This window comes from Camelina sativa, chromosome 17 (assembly GCF_030686135.1).
Source record: "Camelina sativa cultivar CO46 ecotype springtype chromosome 17, ASM3068613v1".
Taxonomy (NCBI): Eukaryota; Viridiplantae; Streptophyta; class Magnoliopsida; order Brassicales; family Brassicaceae; genus Camelina; species Camelina sativa.
Genome location: NC_141896.1, coordinates 27,265,927 through 27,277,766, shown reverse-complemented (window position 1 = coordinate 27,277,766; position 11,840 = coordinate 27,265,927). Strand labels below are relative to the sequence as shown.

Sequence of the window (11,840 nt, the reverse complement as noted above, 5' to 3'; positions counted from 1 at the left end):
TATTACGTGTTTGTGTGCTAAATATGTAGGAACATGATTTTGAGGAAATAAGAAAAGAATAATGGGACGGAAACGGGATGGAAGGAGGAATAAGATGAGATTAAAAATTTTCAAAAATCAAAATCCAGGATCATGTTAGAATTAAAATAAATTAATGCTTCCAATATATTATGTAACATATTTTTCAATTTATCTAATACAAAAATGTCAAAAAAATATTCAAAAGAAAAAGAAAAAACATTAAACTATGTTCTATAATAGATAAAAAAAAAAATCAACCATAGTTATGAGACATATACAGGACATGATGGATTTTATGTCCTAAATTAGACATACCATCTTTCTGTTACTATTTTTTTAATATAATTGTTTCTACTGATAACAAAAACAAATTTGATCATTTTTTTTTCTAAACCGAATTAAAAATAAATCAAATACTAAACTGATACAAAAAAAGTTTGGATGATGAATGTTAATAACATTTATTAAAAATATGTTTACAAACATAATCCGCATGTACGTAATAAATTATAAATGTGTTAGTAAATTTAGTTTTTAAAATGTGCGGGTCCGAATCTAGTAATTAAATGATAAGGGGTTGCAAAAACAGAGATACTCTTTCCATCCTGCCGTATATTTAGGGCCTTTATTTTTAAACAAAGATGCATTACGTTTCACATGTAGAAGTATTTTTTAGTAATAAAATATAATTTGTTTACATATAAATATATACTTGTTTGACATCTCCTATCTAATATATCTAATATATTAAAGGAGTAGTTGAAAGAGTTTACATTCGATCTCACAAAAATTGACCTCTCTTGCTTTTAATGAAAATTGCTCTTAAAATATTTTCGGACAAGCTTTTCTTGTCTATTTAGATTGCAGAAACGCACCACATTCATCCTCAGACTTAAGATTATTATTTTGCCATTATTGAAAATCAATTCTGGACATTTTTGCTCTTTTTCTAAGTTTTTTTTTTTAAATGAAAAAAAAACGAAATTTATTTTACAAAATCGGAAATCTAATATATTTATGCAAAATCTCTCTTAAAAAAATAGAAGATAAATATTATAATATATTATGAATATTCGTTTAAAGAAAATTTCTATTTTAAAAAAAATTTAAAATGGTAAAGATAATTATGACAGTTTTCCTTCTAAGCTATATATATAGAGGCTCAGCCAAAACAGTAGAAGTCGGATTCATTAAGCTAAACATATAGTTTTGAGAGTATAATTTTTTTTTTGTATTATTTTGGTTCTAATGAATCAATTTTAAAATAAAGTTTAAGTATTTTAAATTTTAAATTTGTATATGGTTAGTTCAGTTGAACAGTTTAATTTTATCATATATATAGTAAATTTTAAATATTTAAACAGTTTTAAAAATTGTGATTGATATATCTAAGCTTAATAAAGATTAAAATTATAAATACTTAAAACATATTTAATTTTTTTAAATACATAGACAGAACTAATTTGAATCGATATTACTAAAAGAATTTAAAATATTTCTAATTTGTTATTTAATATGAATTAAATCCATTTATTATTTTTAACAATACTAATATAAGATATATCATACTAAACTGATATAATTAAAATTGTATTAAATAAAAATTTGTTCTTGATATACCGTAGATCATGATTAGTTACTATTAATAATTTTCAACCATCTAATATTTCTAATGTATTTGATACCTGAAGAACAATTACTTCCATGATAGAACATATCTAGTTACAAACTTACAACCTACTTAGGTGCTTTTGGTTTCTTCATTCAGATGAATCATCTAAGTGAAGATGAAAAATGATGTTTGTATGCCAAATTAACAGACTAGTTAGATGAATCAGTTGAATGATTTTTTAAAAAACTCATCCAAAAAATATTAAAAATCTAGCTCAAAAAAATCCTATTTAGATATTTCTTCTTCTTCTTCTTCGGCTTCGACGAAGAGCTCTCTCAAGAGCTGAGCTCTTTTCTCTCTCTCAGCTTCAATGAAGCTTTGTTCTCTCAGAATCTCTCATCGCTTCATCGTTTCATTGTCTCTCTCGTTCATCTCTCATCGCTTCATCGTTTTGGTAAGTTCTCTCTAACAGCTCTGATCTCTCTGATTTGGTTGGTGTTTGATCGAACTCTGTGTAAAATTTTGTTGTTTGCTACACTTAATTTTTGATTTTGCATCTGCTTCCTTTGATTTCAGCTGGCGGGTTTGTCCAAATTTGTTTTGTTCTCTCTTTGAGTAGAGAATTATGATTTAGGTGATACTGCTTCAGAGTTTGAAATGAGTTCATGTTTGAATGATGAGAAGTGTTTTAGGTCTACAGCTTGTAGTTGTTGATGCAAACCACATGTTTGATGAGTCTAGAGCTTGTAGTTGTTGATGCAAACCACATGTTTGATGAAATTCTTCAATGAACTTGGCTTGATCTTGTGAATGTTTTGAATTTGGCTTGATCTTGTGAATGTTTTCAGACATGGGTTTGTGTTTATTTACATCCCTCTGTGACAATTTTGTTCTTTGCTATACTTTATTTTTGATTTTGCATCGATTCCTTTGATTTCAGCTGGTGGATTTGAATAATTAGAAGTATTTGTACTGCTATTACTAGTTTATGTAGTGAATACATCAGTGAGTTGAGTATCATTGTGTAATCTACAAAGGTGGTTTGTTTTCTATCTCTCTCTCGCTAGTTTTTCTTTGTTAAGAATGAGGGTTTAGGTAGTTGGCTTGGCTGTTGTATAATTACATGTATATTCTCTATGGGTTTCTCATCTGCAATTTAGTTGTCACATATGATGAAATTTGGGTTAAATGGTTATGTTTATAAACACTAAACAAAGAGGGTGATGTCTTATCCTGGTTGAGATACATAACTGACATAGATGCTTGAAGTTGTCTCTATCGATGTGTATTTGTAAAAGAGTTAGGATTTCGGATTGTGGGTTAAGTGGAATGATTTCAGAACAAGAACAAGAGAGTGTTATCGTTTGTTATAGTTACCTCTTGCTCGGCTTTAGTGAGATTCAGGATTAAGAACAGTCCTACTATGGTTTCTGCAGTCTCATTTTTTATTTTGGTTCTGATTTTTGCAGTCGCTTAGTAACTCTGAATATGTTCATTGGTTTTGCATGAAATATTTAGAAGTTGGATGATTACACAGATTCTTTCCCATTCCAAGCCAAAAGTGATTCCTCTGCTTCAATCATGTTCTTGAGCAGTTCAGCTTCTTTCCTAACTTTATTGTGTTTCTCTCTCCGCAATCACAAGTATTTATTGTACAAACTTATAAAAAATTGTTATATATAATTTACAAATAATTTACACTGGCATAACATGTTTTATATCTTATAAAAAATTGTTATAAATAATTTATATTGGAATTTCTAGAGTTTTTGTTTGGTTTTGAATGAAAATTTATGTATATATATTTTAGATCAATATTTAAAATTAATATGGTTAAGATTAATAGTAAAAAATTTTAGATCAAAACATGGGTATTTTAGTTATTATTCTAATCAAATCCATTTAGATGAGAATGTAAAATAACCAAACAAACACATTTCTATTCAGATGCATCATCCAAATGAACCATTTTTTTTTTTTGAGTCATTTGACATTCAAATGAATCATTTGGATGAAGCTTTTGAATGAATCACACAAATGGTGAAACGAATAGGACCTTATACTTTTTAAACCGGCAGCTTTATTAAAATTTGATTAAAGATAATTTAGTTTTAAATATCAAGTGGATCATATATATATATTCATAATTTCATATATTTTCCGTATTAGCAATTTTCTTTGATACTATACATAATATTATTATATAAAGTTTGATATCAAAGTTACTCATAACAAGATCGTGACATGTGTCAATTATATCATTCAGATATTGACACATGTCAATTCTAAATTTATTAAACTTTAAAAAATAAAAATGTAAAAATTTAAAACCTACCATAAATTTTTTTTATAAAACAGTAAAATAGAGAAAAGAAAACCTAATTTTATTTAAAATCTTTAAAAGAAAAAAAATCTTTGTAAACTTCCAAATGTAAAACAAAAGTTTTGTTTTTAACAGGTTTAAAAAAATAAAAAGGAAATTATAAGAAAATTATAAATTTTAAACAGCTTTAAAATTTATAAAAGATCACTATAAGAAAATTATATATATATATATGTATCATAAAATTCAAAATTATAATATTGTTATTTTAATTTGAAGTAGCTAATTTTACAAGAAATAGGATTACTTTTTATATAAGATAAAAAAATGATTGTGAAAATTATACAATTAATTACTGTTTCTAAAAAATTGTAAATACTCACCTTTACATAAAAAAAGATTGTGGAAGTAAAATAAAATAAAATAAAAATAGATCGTCTCATATTTTTTTCACCAATCAAATAATTTATTCCAAAGATTGCTATTGTAATATATAAGGTATGTGTATGTAAGATTAACATATGTGTTTTTGTAACTATAAAATTGTTAAAGTTAAGAGACATATAATAGGTTATTTAATGTGTTCATAAAGACAATTTGCTCGTAGTAGTAAAGACTAAAGATTATATTTTAACAGTAAAATATATTTGTGTGTACAAATACACTTTTAGTGGTAATGTAGATAGTAGATTTGTAAATGGATACACATTAGTGTATTATAGCGAAAAAAATAATGTATATTTTCTATAACTAAAGTTTATCTCTTTACTTTTATACATTGTTTTTACTTACGAAAAGAATTAAGTATATATAAATATATATATTTTGACAACAATTAAATATATATTCTTTGTTAAATTTTATTTTATTTTAATAACTTTTAACTAATCTACAACTATTTTCTTTAACTGTGAGTATTTACATTTTTTTAGAAACAGTAATTAATGATTGTGTATCTATTTAATTTTTTTTTAACCAAACAATAAATTGAAATAAAATTATTTGGTTAGTTGCCCAAACTGGAAGAAAGAAGATTACAAAAAAAAACTTCAGAGATAAGAGAACACGAAATACAGGCAAGACAATCTGCATTTGAATTAGACGCACGTGGTATCCAAGAGATGAAGAATAGTGGGAAGGACTCCAGCGAGTTAAACTCATCGAGCAGGTTCGAGAAGGACGACCAATCTTCAGGGGACTGCACCGTAGTGAGTAACTCAGCACAATCAGTCTCGAAATGTTGACAAGCGATCCCTGCACCACGTATTCACTCCATGGTCCACAACAACGCTTTTAACTCCAAATATAGGGGGAGGGGATCCGTCTTAGACACTTGGCCCCCAATAACAAGATTCACTCCTCACCAACGCAACACCACCAGCCCAATCCTGAATGTACATTGGTTGCTTTCCAAGAACCATCAATCTGACAACTAGGTGAAGAAACCTAGACATCCAAAAATGGAGATGGAGCTGATATGACCGCCGTAAAAGAGAGCGCCTCTTCCTAGGCTAACTTATCGCCCAAATCCTTAGTAATCATATCAGGTAAGAGAGCGCCTCTTCCTAGACTAACTTATCGCCTAGGAAAACTATCATTCGTCTCGATCTCTAAACTTTGAAAAACTTTTTTTTATTTATGGTCTTTCAAATTGTCCATAAAATCCATGGTAATTGAAGAAGTTGATCAGGATCACCCTATTGAGAGACACCCCTCCAGAAAACAAAATCTAAATTCGAGTACACCAACTCATATGGAAAACTCCATGATGAGACCGAAGTCGGAGATAAATCCCAAACTTCACACGAGCGAGGGTTTCAAAGAAAACATGATTAATAGTCTCAACCGTAGAGTCGCACCTTTTATACCAAATATCACATCGGACACCTCGGTGTATTTATTTACTTTTATAGACAGTTTTCAATTACTAAAAATATTTACTTTATATTCTTTGTTAAGTTTTATTTTATTTTAAAAACTCTAAACCAGCACATCGAACGGGTTCTAATCTAGTAATATATATATATATATATATATATATATATATAGATATAAATATACTGGTCTGACATGTCACTTTTGTCAAGCGGCTAAACTCATAGGCTCTTAATTAAAAATATACGTTTTAGATTTGTTCTTAAATCCCCTGATGCATTATAAATCCCCTGTGACTCTGCTACCTCCTCACTGGCCATGCTCTGGTTCACACTCTCACTGGCCTCGGGAACCTGACCTCGTCCCCGACCACGACCACGTCCACGACGACGACCACGACCACGCCCGCGACCAACAGCATCCTCACCTCTAACCATCTGTATCACCAAGAACAGAAGGCTTAGAAACAAATAATTCTAATAACACAAGAACACAACTCACCATGGAATCACAAAGCAGGCTCGAAGAGGATGTTCTAGGACCTCATGCCACACACAATTGACTAATTCACACAATCAAAAGCACAGTGAATCCTAGACCTAGAACCGTAAGGGCTCTGATACCAAAATGAAACAACCCTTCTCGTTTTTTTTATAAATAATATTAATTCACTAGTGGTCCCATACCCACTAACAACCTAGCAACAATTAACAACAGCGGATAACAAAATAATTCCATAAAACCAAAAGAATTCCAACAATAACAATCCATGAACCAACAATGCAATCATCCAAAACCAACAATGAAATAACCAAGTTCCAACATCCTACAATGTTCTATCAACTTAACACTAGCAACCTAACAAGAGCTAGACCACAATCAATCAAGTCTCTAGAACATCTTCCTCCTCATCGCCTTGATTCCATGATCACAATTTGCCTTTACCTGCACACCACAAACAACAATTGAGATGCGTAAGTATTATCATAAATACTTAGTGAGGCTGTCCTCCCATCTACTAGGTTATACACACAAGCATCTGAGACTCTCATGTTTAAGCAAGCAAACAAACACAAACCAAGAAAACAAGTCTCGGATGAGACTGGTGTCGACCGACGCTAATTCGGTGTCGATTGATCCTAGAACAACATGGTGTCGATCGACACTTCTTCTGCAGACGCGAACTGCACGAATCGAATGTCGATCCTCCGTTTCAAATCATCTCGAAACCGTCCCAAACTCACCCAAACACCTCGGGAACCTATGGAAACCACAAAAACAACAAACCCAAGCAAGCAAAACACCACAAGCAACAAAGAACAACTCAAACAAAAGAGATCTCAGGCTTAGATCAACCATGGTCAAGCACTCACCTCTTTTGCAGGAAGATTGGGTTGAGAAACGGTGGAAACAACCCCTTCACAAGCTTCTCCTTCATTCTCAACAACAGCTCTCCCTTCTACAGCTACAGATCTCACCAAAAGCCACCAAAAACAAGCCAAAACCTCAAAAACCACAAGTTCTCTCCTTTCTCTCTCTTTCCTCTGTAAACGGCGACAAGACACACCATAAAACCCTTAATTCGTCGCTTCTCCACTTATATACTCGGTTTAGATAACTAAACCAAACCAACCAAACCAAAATCGCGAACTAAAAACAAACCCGACGAACCCTGAAATAGTGGTGTCGATCGACACACCCCTGGTGTCGGTCGACACCCACTCCGAAAATACAATAACCAGTTCGCGGATGTTACAATTCTCCCCCACCAATAAGGATTCGTCCTCGAATCCCGCAGCACCGTCCATCCGTCAAGGACCTCCGTGCCACCGTCAACACGGTCCGCACGTCCGCCGACTGGACTGAACACCGTTAGCCAAGGTTTCTGGGCACTGTCGCAACAGTCCGCACACCTCCGACTGAACCATGAGGTCTCCCTCTAGCCAATATACTCACATCAAAGACCCTATTTGCTCACAACTCAGTGCTTCCCCCGTCCGTGGTCGCAACCAACGAATCATGCTGGCTCGCTATCAGGCCCACAGCCTTAAGCTACGGCATCCAGGAAGTCACTCACACACACACTCCCCCCGCTCTCGGGTCGCAACCCTCGAGACATACCGGCTCACTGTCGAGCCGTGGCTCACAGCTACGGTATCCAGGGAGTCTCAAATATCCCGCTCTTGGGTCGTCACCCTAAAGCGCACTCTCGGATCATCATCCGAAGCAACATACCACTCCCACTCTCTGGCCACAAAGTCCATCGAGCTATCAGTATCACACGAGTTGGGCCCACACGGCCTTGAGCAAAACAAATCTGATGCCATCGAGTATCTCCCGACTAGATCTACCTCAACACTTTCCACAAAAATCTCCCATTTAGAAACTTTCTAACTCCGGAAACCTCCTTTTTGTGGAAACATTCTATTTATAGAAACTTTCCAAAAATAGATACCCAAGCTATTTCTCCTTTTCCCATGATAACAATAGTCAAACATAATGAAAAATACTCATCTTATTAATCTCAAAAACAATGTCATAATCGTTACAACTTCAACGAAAAATACATAAGAAAATAAGATACAACAATCCAAGCCATCAACCCGCATCCCGAGCACCACCTCATCTTGGTACTTACTCGCACAACCAACCACCCCTAAGCAACCAAGTATCAAGAGAGATGGGCTGGAATACTCCGTACCCGCTCCAGCCACGGACTACAACTTGGTCCCGGCTAGACAAGCTCAAGTCGCGGCCTGCTTCTCAAACCACTTCTTAAACCTTGTCTTTATCCTCGCCTCGGGCTCCCAAATCTGCTCATCTACTCCATCACAGTCCCACAGGACTCTCATCAAATGAATCTTCTTCTTCCGAAGTTCCTTGACTCTCCTCCCGAGCACCCTCAACGGTCTTGCCTCCAAAGTCATGTTGGGCTGAAGATCCTCAAGAATCTTAGCCAACAACCGATCACCCTCGTGAAGACACTTCCTCAGCATCGACACATGAAATACCTTGTGGAACGCACACATAACCTTAGGCAACTCCAGCCGGTATGCCACTGGTCCCACCCGATCAACTACTCTGAACGGATCCATGTACCTCTGATTCAGCTTGGTCTCTATCAGTGACCTATTCGGACCCCGCAACATGGCCATCTTGAGGTACACTCTATCACCAACCTGAAACTCAAGATCCTTCCTCCTCTTATCAGCATAGCTCTTCTGTCGATCCCGAGCCTCCTTCATATTCAGCTGCAGAACCCGAATCTTCTCCGAGGTCTCCTGAACAAAATCCGCACCATAAATGCTCCTCTCCCCCACCTGAATCCAGCATAACAGTGTACGACACGGCCTCCCATACAATGCCTCATAAGGGGCTATCCCAATACTCCCCTGGTAGCTGTTGTTGTAAGAAAACTCCACCAAGCTCAAATGATCCGCCCAATGACCATCCCAATCCAACACGCACACCCTCAGTAAATCCTCCAAAATCTGGATCGTCCTCTCCGACTGACCGTCCGTCGGAGGATGGTAGGCTGTACTCATATGCACCTTCGTGTCCATCTCTGCCTGAAACGCCTTCCAGAACACCGAGGTGAACTTGGAATCTCTATGAGACACAATACTAGCAGGCACACCATGCAATCTGACTATCTCCCTCACGTACTTCTTGGCCAAAACCGCTGCTCCATCAGTTTTTTTTATGGCCAGAAAATGCGCAGACTTAGTCAAACGGTACACAATGACCCAAATCGCATCAAACGTCCTCGACACAGGCAATCCCACCACGAAGTCCATCGTGATCATATCCCACTTCCACTCTGGAATGGGCAAACTCTGTAATAATCCACTAGGAACCTGATGCTCCGCCTTCACTAGCTGGCAAGTGTCACACTTCGCCACCCAGTCGGCTACGTCCTTCTTCATCCCGACCTAGTGATAATACTGCTTGAGGTCACGGTACATCTTGGTCGCCCCTGGATGAATAGAGAACTTGCTTGAATGAGCCTCTCTCAGTATCTCCTGCTTCAAATCCTCACCCTTGGGCACAAAAACCTGCCCATGCAGAAGGATAGTACCATTAGTAGAGACCTGATACTCCGAACCCGCAGCCTTAGAGGCATTCACAAGCCCCTCATCGCTCTCCTGAGCTAATCGCACTCTGCTCAACAAATCCGCTCGATCAGCTTCCTCCAGACCCAAAGGTTCTTGTGAGATAGCACACAATCTCCATGCACTAATCTCACCTACCAACGCCTCCATATCCTGCTCCTGAGCTAAAGCCGCCCGCTTCCGACTCAAGGCATCTGCAACTAGGTTAGCTTTACCAGGATGGTAAGCTATGTCCAGATCATAATCCGCTACTAACTCCATCCAACACCTCTGTCTCAAAATCAGCTTAGGCTGAGTAAAAATGTACTTCAAACTCTTGTGATCTGTAAATACATGTACCTTCCCGCCATACAGATAAGACCTCCAAATCTTCAGAGCAAAAATCACTGCTGCCATCTCCAAATCATGAGTAGGATAATTAGCTTCATGCTTCTGCAACTGCCGCAAAGCGTAGGCTATAACCTTCCCCTGCTGCATAAGCACACAACCCAACCCCACTCCAGAAGCATCTGTATACACAACGTAAGTGCTAACACCGGCGTGGTAGTCAACATCTGATTGAGGCTTGCAAAACTCTCCTCACACTCCGGTGACCACACAAATGGGACCTCCTTCCCTGTAAGCTTAGTCATCAGCTGAGCCATACTCGCAAAACCCCAAACAAACCTCCTGTAGTAACCCGCTAACCCCAGAAAACTCCGGATCTCAGTGGCACTCTGCGGCCTTGGAGTGTGAATATCTTCGGGATGCACCGAAACTCCCTCTGCAGAAACAATGTGGCCTAAGAACCCCATCTCACGCTGCCAGAAACTGCACTTACTCAGCTTAGCAAACAACTTCTGCTCCCGCAGCTTCTCCAGAACTGCTCTCAGATGTACTGCATGCTCCTCAGGACTCTTGGAATAGACCAGGATGTCGTCGATGAAAATGATGACTGACACGTCCAGAAACTCCCGGAACACGCATCACCACAAACTCATAATGCCCGTATCTCGGCCTGAAGGCAGTCTTCCTCAGATCTGCCTCATGTATTGGAATCTGATGATAACCTGATGCTAAGTCGATCTTGGAGAACCAAGTAGCACCCCTCAACTGGTCCAGCAACTCATCAATCCTCGGGAGAGGGTACTTGTTCTTCACAGTGACTCGGTTCAAACCCCGATAGTTGATACACAACCGGAAACTTCCGTCCTTCTTCTTAACAAACAACACCGGTGTTCCCCACGGTGAACAACTAGGACGGATAAAACCCTTACCCAACAAATCCTCCAGCTGCTTCTTCAGCTCTGCCATCTCTGCTGGAGCCATCCTGTAGGGCGCCTTAGACAACGGCGTTGTCCCCGGTTCCAACTCTATTGTGAAGGGATCAGACAGAGATGGTGGTAACCCCTGCAACGACTGGAACACATCCTCAAACACCTCCACAACCCGAATACCTCCAATAGAAGACTGCCCCACTGACTCCGGCATAGAAATTGTAACCAAATAGGCCTTACGCCCCTTCTCGATCATCTTCCCAGCCTGCACAGCCGAGATCACGAGACTCCTCGAAGTCGGTCTAATACCCTGAAAAACCAACTTCCCTCCTGGACGCTCAAACTCCACTCTACCGCGATAGCAATCCAAATGCACCATATGCCGATGCAACCAATCCATCCCGAGAATCACATTATACAACTCCACTGGACTGATAAGCAAATCCGCTGGCTATGACTCCCCTGCGATCTGAATATCAACTCCTCTAGCTCGTCCAATAACTCTCAGGAACTTGCCTTCCACAACTCTGACAACTCCTGTACGCTCACCGGAGTCCCCTCTGATTTCCGCAATCTCTGCACACTTCGGAGTGATGAAGCTATGAAAAGCTCCTGAATCAAACATAACATGGGACTTAAAC

The 11,840-nt window shown here is 37.5% G+C and overlaps 1 protein-coding gene across 1 annotated transcript in view; it reads left to right on the top strand.

The window, feature by feature from the left end:
* The first annotated feature begins 2,209 nt into the window (after positions 1-2,209).
* Positions 2,210-11,840, top strand: part of LOC147924349 (uncharacterized) — a 31,302-nt gene continuing 21,671 nt past the window's right edge. Inside the window, exon 1 of the mRNA XM_087494116.1 lies at positions 2,210-2,267. The gene's annotated coding sequence lies outside the window, so the exon portion shown is untranslated. The remainder of the gene's footprint in view (positions 2,268-11,840) is intronic.